Source organism: Amblyraja radiata, chromosome 30, assembly GCF_010909765.2.
Source record: "Amblyraja radiata isolate CabotCenter1 chromosome 30, sAmbRad1.1.pri, whole genome shotgun sequence".
NCBI lineage: Eukaryota > Metazoa > Chordata > Chondrichthyes > Rajiformes > Rajidae > Amblyraja > Amblyraja radiata.
This window is the reverse complement of record NC_045985.1, coordinates 20,650,976-20,667,059: the sequence shown is the minus strand read 5'-3', so window position 1 is coordinate 20,667,059 and position 16,084 is coordinate 20,650,976. Positions and strand designations below refer to the sequence as shown.

Genomic DNA, 16,084 nt, shown 5'->3' with positions numbered 1-16,084 from the left:
GATTCGAGTCAAGTCAAGTTTATTCGTCACATACACATACGAGATGTGCAGTGAAATGAAAAGTGGCAATGCTCGCGGACTTTGTGCGAAAAGACAAACAACCAAACAAACTATAAACACAATCATAAACACACACATATTCTTTTACATATTAAATATAGGAAGGAAAAACGTTCAGTAAAGTAACGGTTCAAGACCCTTATTGGACTCCCTCTCGTTTTAGTGCTTTTAGTTTAATTTAAAGATACATCGCGGAAACAGGCCATTTGGCCCATCGAGTCTACGCTGATCACCTGTACACTAGTTCTACCCTACACATTAGGGACGCAAGTCTAGAGTCAAGAGTGTTTTATTCTCTACCGTCTCAGTTAGAACAATGAAATCCTTACTTGCAGCAGCACAACAGAATATGTAAACATAGTACTCTGTAAACAATGTCATAAATGAGAAACCAAATAGTGTAAATTTATATATATATATGAATATATAACTATATAAATATATATTTTTATATATGTGTGTGTATATAGTATATATACCCACACACACACACACAATTTCCCTCCTGGGATTAATAAAATTCCATCATTTAGTATTGTGTGTGTAGGAAGGAACTGCAGATGCTGGGTTACACTGAAGTTAGGCACAAAAAGCTGGAGTGACTCAACAGGTCAAAGAGAATCTCTGGACAAAAGGAAAATGTTACGTTTTGGGTTGGGTCTGATAAAGGGTCCTGCACACCTTTGGAATGTGGAAGGAAACAAGTTCTATGAAACCCGGAAATAACCCATGCGATCAAAGGGGAAAAGAGCAAACTCCGTACAGACAGCACACATATTCAGGATCGATTCCGGGTCTCTGGCACTTTTAGGCAGCAACTTTACGGCCAATGAACTGCCCCATAGTCTTGAAGTGAATTGCTGTTAAGGGGGACATAGTCTGACTTAGAGATTTAAGACTGAAAATAGATTGTTTATTTTTTTTAGTAACCAAAGTTATCAACGTTTAATTTTTTGCGTGTTGGAAATCACGATATAGTGGCACGGCTGGTAGCCTTGCTGCGTCACACGCCAGAGACCTGGGTTCGATCCTTTCCTCGGGCACTGTCTGTGTTGAATTTACACATTCTCCCTGCAAGCATGTGGGTTTCTTCCAACATCCTAAAGATGCATTGGCTTTGTACGTTAATTTGTATCTTGTAAAATTGCCCCGTATATGTAGGGAGTGGGTGAGGAAAGTGGGATAACATAGAACTAGTGTGAATGGGTGATCGATGGTCAGCGTAAACTTGGTGGGCCGAAAGGCCTATTTCCATGTTAAATATCTAATGGAATTATGCAAGAGACCAAAGTATGAAGATGTACTGGAAACCTAGAGGGCTGAAAGATTGGAGGAGGTGGCGTGAATGGCAAAATTCATGTTTCTTTTTAATCTACTTTGACGACCACAGGTTAGGTGCATAAATCGCAAACAGTTTTGCTGGTTTTACATTTCATTCTGGCAGTGAATGCCACAAAAAAAATGGAAAAAAAACACCATAATTCCCCCCCACCCCCATCACCCAGTTCCTTTCCCCTCCTCCATCCACTCATCTCCCACCCTTCCCAATTCCAAGTCAACCATTTTTATCGCCAAATCCATGCTCATGCCACCCCTGGTTCTGCATTTTATGCGCCATTTGCACCATTTGTTTTTTTCTGTAATTATAACCTCCAACTCAATCACCTGTCAATTAGTCCCTCCTCACATGGATAGAGAAAAAATACTGGGTGTTTTGTTGCAGTTCAATGTATACATTTTGCAAATAGCTGAATAAATGTAATTTTGTAAAAAATTCAACAGACCATTTGTCTTCACTGACACGTTGTATGAACAATGGTTCAATGGTGCTTTATTTGTCACAAATGCAACTGCACAGTGAAATTCTTTTTGCATATATTACACAGGCAGGTACTGCCATTTTTGGCACCATTATCCAAAGTCCAGTTGGCCCATGTGCTCAATGTACCTATTTACGTCTACTCCCCCGTCACCCAAATTTTGTCTTAATTTCAAGCATTTAGCTAACTATTGAAAGTGATTAGTTCTGAAAGTGTAATTCTAACTATTTAATTAGGGGAAAAATAATCTTATTGATTATTTTACCTCTTCGTCCATTGGATCTTTGTTACTCATCAATAGATATACGTTGCCCAATATTAATTACGAAAACCTCTCAGGGATTTGAGACTAGTTTTCGAATGGATCCAGCTGTGCATGTCCATGCAAACTACATTGATCTAGATAAAATACAAAGTGCTGAAGTAAATCAGCAGGTCAGGTACCAGCTGTGGGGGACATGGATAGGCGATCGGGACCCGCATCGGGACCCTTCTTTAGCGTCTGAAGAACGGTCGCGATCCGAAGCGTCGCCTGGCCATTCACTCCACAGATGCTGTCTGACCAGCTGAGTTGCTCCAGCTCTTGATATTTTGCTCAATACCCCACCATCTGCAGTTCCTTATGTCCCCTTCTTGTCTTAGATTTGTTGACCCCTGGAATGCGGTGTCACTGGTATGGTTAGAAAATGTCATACTCTTGAACAGGGGTCTGCACAGTGTTGCAGTGTTGGGCCTGCTGCCTCAGAGCACCAGAGACCCAGGTTCCATCCTAACCTCACAGGCTGTCTGTATGGAGTTTGCATGTCCTCCTCATGACCACATGGGTTTCCTCCAAATGATGTGCAGCACAGTTGCCTCTGTTAATTGCACCTAGTGTGCAAGGAGTTTATTGATTGATAATTTATTGTCACATGTATTGTTACAATGAAATTCATTGTTTTGCATACAATACACAAGTATTGACGTAGCGCCCCGCCAGTGTCATCACCAAAGATTATAGAGGAGCTCCTAATCTTTGGTCATCACACCGCGACTACACCAAACCCAAACCAATTAGGAGCCGACGAGGGCATTTGATCGAATTTGTGATCCCAGCTAAAGACAGATGTGTGCAGCAATTCGTTCTTTCCCCGCACAATTAAAGCATGGAATAATCTCCACCCAACTATAGTTACCCAACCAGATGCAACTAAATCTAAAGTAGCCTTTTCTGGCTTAAGCCCTCCCTTCACCACCTACAGTTTAAATTCCATTTGGAATATTCTGGAGGACCAAGAAACCAAGAGGATCACGTGACGTCCATAAAACGTCATAGAATGGGCGTCACGTGACTTTCCCGCCACATCAGTGGACGGAGGATCATGTGACGTCCCGCCTCCGTCATTAGAGCGGCCACCACGTGACGCGACGCGACGCCATCTTGTCGATGCGGCCACCATGTGACGCGACGCGCCGCCATCTTGTCGATGCGGCCACCATGTGACGCGACGCGACGCCATCTTGTCGATGCGGCCACCATGTGACGCGACGCGCCGCCATCTTGTCGATGCGGCCACCATGTGACGCGACGCCAGACGCCATCTTGTCGATGCGGCCATGACGACGGTCGAGGACGGAGCGCGGGCGGGAAGGTGAAGGTGAAGGTGAAGCGGGGTTTCTGCTCCACGTCTGTGTCCGTCTGTGTCCGTCCGCCGGCCCGTGGACGCGGCTCCAACCGGGCCACGACCAACTGGTTTACAAATAATTGTGTTCAAAAGGGAACTGCAGATGCTGGAATATCGAAGGTACACGGAATTGCTGGGGAAACTCAGTGGGTGCAGCAGCAGCATCTAGGGAGCGAAGGAAATCGCTGTGATTTACATGGTTTACAAATAACATTTGCGGTCGTGAAGGACCGCAAAAAAAGCCTCGTCTCCTGAGGCCTCGGGCGGGCGCTCCCTCTGCAGCAAAGATTATAGCTCCTGTATAACCTTTGCTCTGCAGCCCCACCCACCCCGGGCGCTCCCTCCCTCCCTCTCCCTGCAGCCCCACCCACCCCGGGCGCTCCCTCCCTCCCCCTGCAGCCCCACCCACCCCGGGCGCTCCCTCCCTCCCTCCCTCCCCCTGCAGCCCCACCCATCCCGGGCGCTCCCTCACTCCCTCCCTCCCTCCCTCCCCCTGCAGCCCCACCCATCCCGGGCGCTCCCTCCCTCCCTCCCTCCCTCTGCAGCCCCACCCACCCCGGGCGCTCCCTCACTCTGCAGCCCCACCCACCTCGGGCGCTCCCTCCCTCCCTCCCCCTGCAGCCCCACCCACCCCGGGCGCTCCCTCCCACTGCAGCAAAGATTATAGCTCCTGTATAACCTTTGCTCTGCAGCCCCACCCACCCCGGGCGCTCCCTCACTCCCTCCCCCTGCAGCCCCACCCACCCCGGGCGCTCCCTCCCTCCCCCTCCCTCCCTCTGCAGCCCCACCCACCCCGGGCGCTCCCTCCCTCTGCAGCCCCACCCACCCCGGGCGCTCCCTCCCTCCCTCCCTCCCTCTGCAGCCCCACACACCCCGGGCGCTCCCTCCCTCCCTCCCTCCCTCTGCAGCCCCACACACCCCGGGCGCTCCCTCCCTCCCTCTGCAGCCCCACCCACCCCGGGCGCTCCCTCCCTCCCCCTGCAGCCCCACCCACCCCGGGCGCTCCCTCCCTCCCTCCCCCTGCAGCCCCACCCACCCCGGGCGCTCCCTCCCTCCCCCTCCCTCCCTCTGCAGCCCCACCCACCCCGGGCGCTCCCTCCCTCCCTCTCCCTGCAGCCCCACCCACCCCGGGCGCTCCCTCCCTCCCTCCCTCCCCCTGCAGCCCCACCCACCCCGGGCGCTCCCTCCCTCCCTCCCTCCCTCTGCAGCCCCACCCACCCCGGGCGCTCCCTCCCTCCCTCTCCCTGCAGCCCCACCCACCCCGGGCGCTCCCTCCCTCCCTCCCTCCCCCTGCAGCCCCACCCACCCCGGGCGCTCCCTCCCTCCCTCCCCCTGCAGCCCCACCCACCCCGGGCGCTCCCTCCCTCCCTCCCCTTGCAGCCCCACCCACCCCGGGCGCTCCCTCCCCCTGCAGCCCCACCCACCCCGGGCGCTCCCTCCCTCCCTCCCCCTGCAGCCCCACACACCCCGGGCGCTCCCTCCCTCCCTCCCCCTGCAGCCCTACCCACCCCGGGCGCTCCCTCCCTCCCTCCCCCTGCAGCCCCACCCACCCCGGGCGCTCCCTCCCTCTGCAGCAAAGATTATAGCTCCTGTATAAACTTCGCTCTGCAGCCCCACCCACCCCGGGCGCTCCCTCACTCCCTCCCCCTGCAGCCCCACCCACCCCGGGCGCTCCCTCCCTCCCTCCCCTTGCAGCCCCACCCACCCCGGGCGCTCCCTCCCCCTGCAGCCCCACCCACCCCGGGCGCTCCCTCCCTCCCTCCCCCTGCAGCCCCACACACCCCGGGCGCTCCCTCCCTCCCTCCCCCTGCAGCCCTACCCACCCCGGGCGCTCCCTCCCTCCCTCCCCCTGCAGCCCCACCCACCCCGGGCGCTCTCTCCCTCTGCAGCCCCACACACCGCTCCCTATTTCCCTCCCCCGACCTCCAGGGTCCCGGGTGCTCACTGGGCTGTGTTATGTGAAACGGTGCTTGACGAGTTCAGAAAGGTTTTAATCTAGAACTCGTCAAGCATTTAGCATGAAAAGCGAGGGGAGGGGCGGCGTCGTGGTGTCGCAGCGGTAGAGTTGCTGCTGCCTGACAGACAGCGCCACAGATGCGGGTTCGATCCTGACTACAGGTGCTGGCTGCACGGCGTTGGCTCCTTCGTTCTCGGTGGCTTTTCTCCGGTTTACTCCCACACCCCAAAGTCGTCAGGAGCAGAATTCCGCGAGTCATGGAGGATAAGTGTACACATCTCTTTGCCGTGTACATAAGATAGTGGTAATTGTGAAGTGAGACTTCCACTGCTGAATCACTATCGCTGAATTAAAATATGTACTCATTCGAGATTCTTTCATCCTCCTGCAGTCTCTACAGTAATATCAATCGGCTAATTGTGCTACGGATTCCTGTCCCTCCTATGGTTATACACCTCCTGATCGAAGAGGATGCTTTACCAGGAGCCCTGCTGCGGTTATGTTACATAGGTAGGTTCAGAGGTGCCATGTGATTATGTATCCCATATAAATTACATGATTAAAAATCTGGTTATGCACGGTTTAAAATTAATTTGCACAAGTTGTCTTTGGAAGTGATTCAGATAGTCGACACACTTTTGCCAAAGTTACTGATTTCAATGTTGCCAAATTAACCTCAAAGTTGCTGTTGTTAAGCTAAAGTTGACTGACTAAAAGAAAGGAATAGAACAAAGAACATTATGGCCTCATGGCCCACAACGTCCGTGCCGAACATGATGCCAAGATAAACTGATCCACTCTGCCTGCATGTGATCCATACCCCTCCATTCCCTGCATATCCAGGTGCCAATTGAAGGATATAGAAGAATGCCATAGAACTGGCAAAAAAATAAATAATAATAATTAATTGTCGAATTCAGCATCTTAAATTGTTTTTCTCACTCCCCTAACCAGCAAGGAGCGAATCAAAGTACTGCATTTCAGTTGTTTAGTCTTGCCCTTGATGCTTGCTGCAGCACCAAGTGATAATTACAGTTCTATAGGGAGGTTTCACGGCAGTCAGGTCACGACCCATGACCCATACTGTTGCTACGCTACTCCAAATGGATTAAACGCGATGAACTGCAGGTAGGCATTTACCATTGTTTCCAGTGTAGCGGGCCCGTTAAAACCCACTGAAATTGGCCATTTTTGCGCTGTAAATAATTATGGAAATCGGGATAAGAGTGTGAGACATTTAGCCTACTTCAGAATTCCAAAAGTGAGGAGAAATGACGGTAGATAAAAACGAGAGCTGAAGGGACAACAACAGCCAGAGTGCTTGGCGAACATTGGCCGTTTGCTCACTGCATTTCATCAACAGTAAGGCATTATTTGTGTTTTTTCTTGATTCCTTTGGCATCTAAAAAGTTTCAGAAGTGATAAATCTGGCTGTAATTTTTTTAAATCGCCCATGGTTCTCGTGGGTTTTTACATACAAAATGAAAACTCATCTGAAGAAAAAATAACAGCCAGATTTATCACTTCTGAGAATTTTTAGATACCAAAGGAATCAAGAAAAAACACAAATAATGCCTTACTTGATGAAATGCAGTGAGTAAACGCGATAATTCCCAATATTTTCAATGTTTACCAAGCACTTTAGCTGCTGTAGTCCCTTCAGTTCTCGCTTCTCTATACCTTCATTTCGCTTCACTTTTGGAATTCTAAAGTTGAGTACATGTCTCTCACACTTACCCCGACTCCCACAATTTTTTTCTGCGCAGAAATTCAACATTTTGGCGGTTTTTAACAGGTAGGAAAGTACGTGTTTCTAGCATTAATAACATATACCGGAAGTGACGAATGTCTTCCAGTTGGATTTAGCGGCTCCGTGCGTCGAGCCCTATGACCCAGTGACCTTTCGTGCAATCCCCCTATAGCAGCAGCAAGGCTCTCAATTTCACTGCCTAATAAGTTGGGCAGCAGTTTTGATTGACGCTAAATATCTAGGCATTGGATTAATTCCAGAGGGTCATCGAATGAAATTCAATTGCTGCAGCTCTACTTCGAAGCACATTGTTTGCAAAATCTTCACCCCCTCCTCTGGTTATCTCCTCTTTACACTCTCAATCCTGGTGCAGGGTCTCGACAAGAGACATAGATTATTCCTTTGCTTCCACGGTACTTGGAAGTACCCGCTGAGTTTCTCCAGTAATGTGTTTGTTGCAGCATACATGCTATTGTTTATGATACCAGAAATTATTTTCTCTCCACAGTCAAGTATGGACAGATTGCCTCTTTAAAGAATATTGGCAGGAAATTCGACACTCGTGCCCAGATGTCCGAGGTAAAATAGGGGAAGGCTTATTATTGGAATTAGCTTTTATTTCAACGTATTACAGGAGTATAATTTACTGTGCCGTTGTGTTGGTTACTGCACTTCACATTCACTTTGCCCCTCATTGTTTAACCTCCCACCATCTTTCAAATTAAAGAAAACATTGTGGGCATTCCCCAAACAAAAGTAGGGATTAGACAGCAGATGGTGTAATGTCAATGATAATGAAGGGATGTTTCACATTTAGTGGAGATTACAGACTTTGTCTGAAAGTCTTTGCTTGTTTTGGTCATTATTCAATTTCTTGTTGATCACTTTTAACAGAAATCTTCAACAACCAGCTTTTAATATTCATAAATTTGGAGATAAATGGATTAATTTAGCAATAATCTGTGAATCTTGTCCTCTCCATAATAAAGGTTGTAATAATAATAATAATAATACATTTTATTTATGGGTGCCTTTCAAGAGTCTCAAGGACACCTTACAAAAATTTAGCAAGTAGAGGAAAAACATGTAAGCGGAATGAAATAAATAGTAGAGACATGACTAGTACACAAATTAAAGACAGAATTCAATTCAAAACACAATATGAGGCAATTCAAACCCGGAGGTTGCAGGTGGTTGCTGGAGGTTGCAGGTAGTGGAAGCAGGTAGGGAGGCCGACAAAAACCTCCAGGAACCGCACGGAGACCTTGGGTCTCCAGAGGTTTCCGTTCAAGTTTCTTAAGTGGGACAGTGGCATCAGGAAATTGCCTCTAAATTACCTACTTGTAATCTCATTGATAGCTTTGTAAAAGTTGTTTTACTCTCACTAAGTGGAAAAGTTATTATGTCTATTCTGTTGACCAAAAACCTTCCCTCAATGTTTTCGTCTTTTCCTGAAGTAAAATTTCACATTTTTCTACCAATAATTAATCATTTTTATAACTCTTCTAGTGTATCCATATTTTTTTTAAACACAACACTGTGTTTTTGAAATGTTGGTTTTGTCCCTCTATAAATATGTTCAGTTTGTTTTTTGCTTGGACCTTTTAATCCACTTCATGATTTTTTTTGTATATTTGTAAGTCCAAATTCCTTTTATTCCCTTTAGATTCTTAGATAGCTAGCCTAGAATTTTGCCACATCAGAAAATTAGGTGTTTCAAAGTTAAAAATTGTATTAATGTGACATCATGTAATTTTGCACACATTTTTTGTGCATTATTTTAGTGAATGATTTGTTAAACTAACATCCAGCTCAGCAAAATAATGGCAAAGCCCAAATTCAGGGAGATTTTCAATGACGTTGGTCTAAATAACGACTGCCATTGATCACGGAGAAGAACCAGCTCTTATTAATCAAGCTGAAACTGAATATTGTTAAACAGCAAATCTATGTTCTTGTAGTCTGATGCATGCTTTAAGCATGTTGATAGAACTGTCCAGCACAAGAACAGACCCTTTGGGCCACAATGTCTGTGTTGAACATGATGCCAAGACCATCTCTTGCGTACCTGTGTATTTAATCTATATCCCTACATTCCTTGCACATCCTTGCACATTCATGTGCCTATCAAAAAGCCACTTAAATGCCACTATCGGATCTATCTCATCCCCAACCCTGGAAGTGCATTTTAGGCACTCAACACCCTGTGTAAAAAATAAAAAATAAAATAGATCTATAAAAATTGTCCTCCACATCGCATTCGAACTTTGCTATGCCCTTAAAGCTATGCCCTCTAGTATTTGAATTTTCCATTCTGCAGATTAAAAAGATTCTGACTATCTGATCTATGCCACTCATTATATATACTTCTATCAGGTCTCGGCGAAACCTCTGACGTTCGAGAGAAAACAATCTTAATTCTGACTAACCTCTCCCTGTAGCTAATACCCCCATAACCCAGACAAACTTAACAATTCCAGACATTTGCAATCAGAAATATCTCATAGTGCCTCTAGATCTTACACTCCTAATCATGGTTGTCAAGAAGTTAGTCCTCAAGTCAACATTGGTCAGTATTTATTTCTGGAGAGACGGAATTGCAATTGCAAATTTCAAACTGAGTTCTGATTCTGCTTCATATGTGGAAAGGCGTATGACTTTACATGGAAGCATTGGAGAGGATACAAACATGATCAACCGGTGTACCAAAATTGGGAATTACTACTCATCTTTTGAACAATGAGTTAATTTGACGGGGAACAACAGGAACAAAATACTCTGGTTCTCCATTTCACAAACTACCAACCCTTACAGACAACCATGGCGTATTCCAGACCCAACCATATGTCACTTTAACCACTTCTTTGCTGTGGAGAGCCAGGAGAGGGCTGAGGCCCTCATTCAGGTTCCCAGTGTAGTGGTGGCGAGGACAGCGACTCATGCTAAGTACTTTACACAGCAGTGTCATCACTGACATATCTAAACAATAAAGCAATGATCTATTTTAGCATAATTCCACTCCATTATTCCATTCCTGGAAACATCCTGAGCAGTAAACAAGATACTGCGTAGCATCAATCCTTTTACTTAGATCCTTTCACTTTGTTTGATTTTGTGTGGCACTTTAATGAAGGCCTTCGAAACATCTCTGGTTCTGATGTATCTTTTGCAGGTTATGAGTTGTGTAGACGAGACAGCCATTTCACCAAACATTTTCGCTTGTTTCGCCAAGGCCTGCATTTGCTTTTTGTGTCCCCCAATCTCTCTTTTCTCTCCCCCCACCCCTCAGATGCACTCTCATTTCTCCCACCATCCTCCTCTTCTTTAACCCTCTCCATCCTATCTATATAGAAACATAGAAAATATGTGCATGATTAGGCCAGTCAGCCCTTGCAGCCAGAACCACCATTCAATATTATCATGGCTGATCATCCAGAATCGTAACCTTGTTCCTGCTTTCTCCCCATATCCCTGGATTTCATTAGCCTTAAGTGCTATATCTAACTCTCGCTTGAATACATACAGTGATTTGCCCTACACTGTCACCTGTGGCAGAGATTTCCACAGATTCACAACTCTGGGTGCAAAGGTTTTTCCTCATCTCAGTCTTAAATGGCCTACCCCTTATTCTCCTCCAACATGGGAAACATTTTCCTGCATCTAGCCTGTCCAATCCCTTAAATATGTTATGTTTCTATAAGATCCCATCTTATGCTTCGAAATTCCAGTGAATATAAGCCCAGTCTAAATTCCAGTGAATATAAGCCAATTATCTCCCTCCTTCTGCATTGTATTTCGCTCCTTTTTTCTCATTTCACTCCTTTTCTCTCAGCCTTGTCTCTTTTTTATTTCCAGTGTTTATCCGCCCATCTGCCAATAAAACCTCTTCGCCTGTAACCACCTATAACTTGCTAGGCTTTATCTCCTCCCACTTCTTTTTCTGCTTTCTCGCCTTCCCTTATTACAACCAAAAAAAAAAATCACCTATTCATTCCCTTCAGTGACGTAGCCTGACCTGCTGAGTTATACTAGCACTGTTTCAGGACTTTTTTTCTCTGTTGCCAACTGGGCAACCTAGGCAGCTTTTTAGGTTGCCAAATGACAGTTTAGGTGGTCATTTAAGATGGCTTGCATGGCGCGTGCGGTAATGTGCTCGGACGAAGTGCGCAGTTACCAGTCGGAATTATGCTCAGTGAAGCATTCACAAATTATTTCAAATAAAGTCACAAACTAAACATATTCACCAATCAAGACATGATATATACCACAATGACATGCAGCAAAATTATAATACAGTATCTCAATTCTTTTTACACGTTGCAATGAATGCAATTTTTATTATTTCTTTCCACTTCCAAACAAATGTGGTTGGATTATTCAGCGTATGATCAACCTGTGTCAATAAATCCTGGACCATGGTAACATATATGCTTAACCATACACACTACAGATTGATGCAAGCATGTTTTCTGTGAAGGACGGAAAATTATCATGATATGGCCATAGCATGGGTCGTTATTAGTACATAAACTCTCTTGCTTCCCACATAATTTATCCACAACAAAATATATAGGTTGCAAGGAAATTTCTAAAGGCATTTTATGATAATAGCTGTTAAAACCGATGATACCCATCTGACACTAACTGACAAGAACTGTCTGTGGAATTCTCTGCCTCAGAGGGCGGTGGAGGCCAGTTCGCTGGATACTTTCAAGAGAGAGCTAAATAGGGCTCTTAAAGATAATGTAGTCAGGGGATATGGGGAGAAGGCAGGAACGGGGTACTGCAACAGGATGAATGGGGAGATCAGTACAGGATGAATGGGCGGATCAGTACAGGATGAATGGGGGGGGGCGGGATTAATGCAGGATGAATGGGGGGGATCAATACAGGATGAAGGGGGCGGCGGGATTAGTGCCGGATGAATGGGAGGGGGTCAGTACAGTGTGGATCGGGGGATCTGCAGGATGAATGGGGGGTTCGCTACAGGATGAATGGGGGAATTCAGTACAGGATGAATGGGAAGTTTACGACAGGATGGATGGGGGGTTCGGTGCAGGATAAATGGGTGGATTAGTACAGGATGAATGGGGAGAGCAGTGCAGGATGGATGGGAAGTGGGGTCAGTACAGGATTAGTTGTGGGACCAGTGTACGATAGATGGGGGGTGGCAGGAGAATTAATGTGAGGTGGATAGGGAGATCAGTGCAGGATGAATAGATTGGGGGGGGTTAGATGGGGAGGACTGAATAGAGGCTCGAATGGGGATCAGTGCAGGATGGATAGGAGGAGTCCCAGGATTAAGGGGGTGGAGGGGGAGGCGTACAAGAGAGAGAGAGGAAGGGGCAGTGGAGGTGGTGAGGAAGGAAGGTCAGTGCTCCTCGGACAACACCGGCATCATCGCCCCGCTGCCTTGGCCGTCCCTGTCCACCGTCAAGTTCTGCAGCCAAAGGGGGAGGCAGTTGGTGTCTCGCCATCGTCTCCCCTCCTCCACCAGTCAACAGGAAGGTGCGAGGCCGAGCGGTGCAGGTGCTTCAGACGCCTCCCCCTTCCTGCCTCCTCCCTGCCTCCTCCCTGCCTCGGCCTGTGGGAGGGTTTGTTTTGAAAGCAGTTATCACCGTTGGAGTGGCATGCAGCGGCTGCTATGAGGACGGGGAGGTGGAGCCGCCGCCACTGCTGTGTGGGGCCTGTCATTCACTCCGACCCTCTGTCACCCCGCACTACAGCCGTTGCCTACGGCGAGCGCCGGCCCACAAACCTCTCCGCGCCCATGTGGCGTGCCTTCCCTTCTTCACTGCAAGTTAGCAGCCCTCGCATCGAGGATAGACACACAACGTTGGAGTAACTCAACGGAACAGGCAGCATCTCTGGAGGGAAGGAATAGGTGACGTTTCGTGTCGAGATCCCTCTTCAGACTTCACCCTTGCATCCCCTATCTCGCCGTCCACCCTCCACTGTCAGAGTGAATGAGGCCCAACGTATATTGGAGAAACAGCACGTCATATTTCGCTTGGGCAACTTACAACCCAGCGTTATGTGTTGGTTGGGATCACTGGTCGGCGCGGATTCGGTGGGCCGAAGGGGCTGTTTCCGCGCAGTATCTCTAAACTAAACACTAAACTAAAGTATGAACATTGATTTATCTACCTTCAAGTAACCCTTGCAGCGTCTCTCAATCCACTCTACACTGCCAGAGTGAAGTCCAAGGTAAATTGGAGGAACAGCAGATCATATTTCGCTTGGGCAGCTTACAGCCCAGTGGTATGAATGAAGAAGGATCTTGACCCGAAATGTCCCCTATTCCTTTTCTCCAGAGATGCTGCTGAACCCGCTGAGTTACTCCAGCTTTTTGTATCTATTCAGTGATATGAATATTGATTTATTTAACTTCAAGTAAGCATTGCTTCCCCCCTCGCTCCGCCCCACCCCTCCTAGTTCTCCGAATAATTTCACTGATTAAAACATTTTACTGATTGTTTGCCTCGTTGTCAGATTCCCCATCGCTAACAATGAACCTTTGATCTGTGTTCTCACATCTTAACATTCCATATCTCTGTCTCCCTTTCCCCTGACTCAGTCTGAAGAAGAATCTCGACCCAAAACCGTCACCCATTCCTTTCCTCTGGAGATACTGCCTGTCCTGAGTTTTCCAGCATTTGGTGTCTATCTTTGGTTTAAACCAGCATCCGCAGTTCCTTCGTACACACCAACCCCACCCTAGATAGATAGGAGAGGAATGAATGACGTTTCAGTTTGAGACTTTTCTTCAGACTCTCCAAAGATGCTGCCTGTCCCGCTGAGTAACTCCAGCGTTTTGTGTTCATTGTTGGCTGAGGGGAAGGTGACAACGAGGCATGTAAACGTTAAAATAAACCAGGAGGACAGTAAAATTAGTCGGAGAATAGGATGGAGGACCAATTCCTTCTCTTCAGAGATGCTGCCTGTCCCGCTGATTTACTCCAGCATTTTGTGTCTTATCTTCGCTGCCAACAATGGACCATGTATGTAGGAAGGAACTGCAAATGCTGGTTTACACTGAAGATAGACACAAAATGCTGGAGTAATTCAGTGGGACAGATAGCATCTCTGGAGAAGAAGGATTTCGACCAGAAAGGTCACACATTCCTTTTCTCAAACCATGGACCATTGCAGGCTCCACCTTTCTTTGATCATCGTTACTTTGTTGTATAACTTTCATTCATTTGTTCTATATTTCTCTATCACCATCTATAGATATAATTTCCCTTTCCCCTGACTCTCAGTCTGAAAAAGGGTCTCGATCCGAAACCTATTGCTTTTCTCCAGAAATGCTGCCTGACTGGTTGAGTTCTCCAGCTTCTTGTGTCTATCTTTGGTATAAACCAGCATCTGTAGTTCCTTTTTCCAGATATGCTGCCTGACCTGCTGAGTTACTCCAGCTTTTTGTGCCTATCTTCTGTTTAAACCAGCATCTGCAGTTCCTTCCTACACCTAACCATTTCTTTAATTTATTTCTAACTATCTCCGTTCGCTTCTGCATTTGAAACAAACAAAAAACAGCCAGGTCGCCACTGTAGCTCGCTTGCATATTAAAAAATCACAGTGGCTTGCGTCAGTGCAGTGCTTGGGACGGGATCCCACGGTGTGGGCTGCAGTTCTGCGATGTCGACCGGCTGCAGGCAACGCTTGCGAGCACCATTATTCGGCCACAGATTCCCTATTTGAACCAATGGGCGCAATAATAACACTGGAAAAAATACTGCATCAAATTTACTGCTATCAGAGTGCAAGTTTTGGTTCTCCGGAATATGAATAACTGGAGGGCTAATGGAAATTGAATGCATTTCTTTCTCCTTCTGAAGAAGGTCTCGACCTGAAACGTCACTTATTCCTCTTCTCCAGAGATGCTGTCCTGAACCGCTGAGTTACACTATTTTTTTGTGTCTATCTTCGGTATAAACCAGTATCTGCAGTATCAAGCCGGACAAAATAACACGGCTTTTAGGTTGCCCGGCAGGACTTTAGGTGGCCATTGGCAACTGGGCAACCATTAATTTCAAGCCCTGCTGTATGTTTTATCTTTATTGTTCTAGTTGTAAATGTGCGCTGCATCTGCTAAATGATTTAGTTTTTATGTACCCTGCTCCCATATCTTTAATTTAAGTCCACAGTCTAGCAATTCCCTCATGCTGATGCCAGCCTAACTGACCTGCAGTTCCTCATTTTCTATCTCCCTCTCCAGAAATAGTGAGGCGTCATTTGCTCTCTTCCAATTTGTGTGAACCATTCTGCAACCTACGGAATTTTGGAAGACGATGAACAGTGCGCCTGCCTGAAAGGCTACGGATCAAGTTCTGGAATTTGGGCAGCTATTTTCCAGCCGGCACGGATACCATCTTCTATGTCATCAACTCTACGATTCCTTGAAACTGGCAAGACGTCTGATTCACACAACACAGTGGAAACCTGGAGCGCTCTCCACAAAAGGTTTTTTGGATGCTGTGGGTCAGTTGGTACTTTCACTGGCATGTTAGATAAGAATTTTGGTGGGAGGGTTAATGAGGGATTCGGTGCAAATATGCATAAATTAATCTGAGCATAGGCCTTCCCTGACTAACAAATTGATTCCATTTGTACAGATGTTGATTTTGTACATGTCAGAAAATAGATAAAAATCACTGCCATTTTGTAATGAATGGCATTAAAAAACACACAATGCTGACAAGAAGGAACAAAGAGACAAAACTAGTTCTAACGTTCCTAGAAATGAACGTATGTATGTACATCGGACTTTTGAATTTAGTATTGGAGCTTTTCTGCATGTATGGGTTGCTCGTAAGTAGGGCATTTGTTA

The 16,084-nt window shown here is 46.7% G+C and overlaps 1 long non-coding RNA gene across 1 annotated transcript; it reads left to right on the top strand.

Moving 5' to 3' along the window:
• The first annotated feature begins 3,498 nt into the window (after positions 1-3,498).
• On the top strand, positions 3,499-15,789 carry LOC116990182. The gene is made up of 3 exons (XR_004416456.1): positions 3,499-3,517; positions 7,760-7,830; positions 15,479-15,789. It is a non-coding gene; the product is annotated as an uncharacterized LOC116990182 (long non-coding RNA).
• The last annotated feature ends 295 nt before the right edge of the window (positions 15,790-16,084 follow it).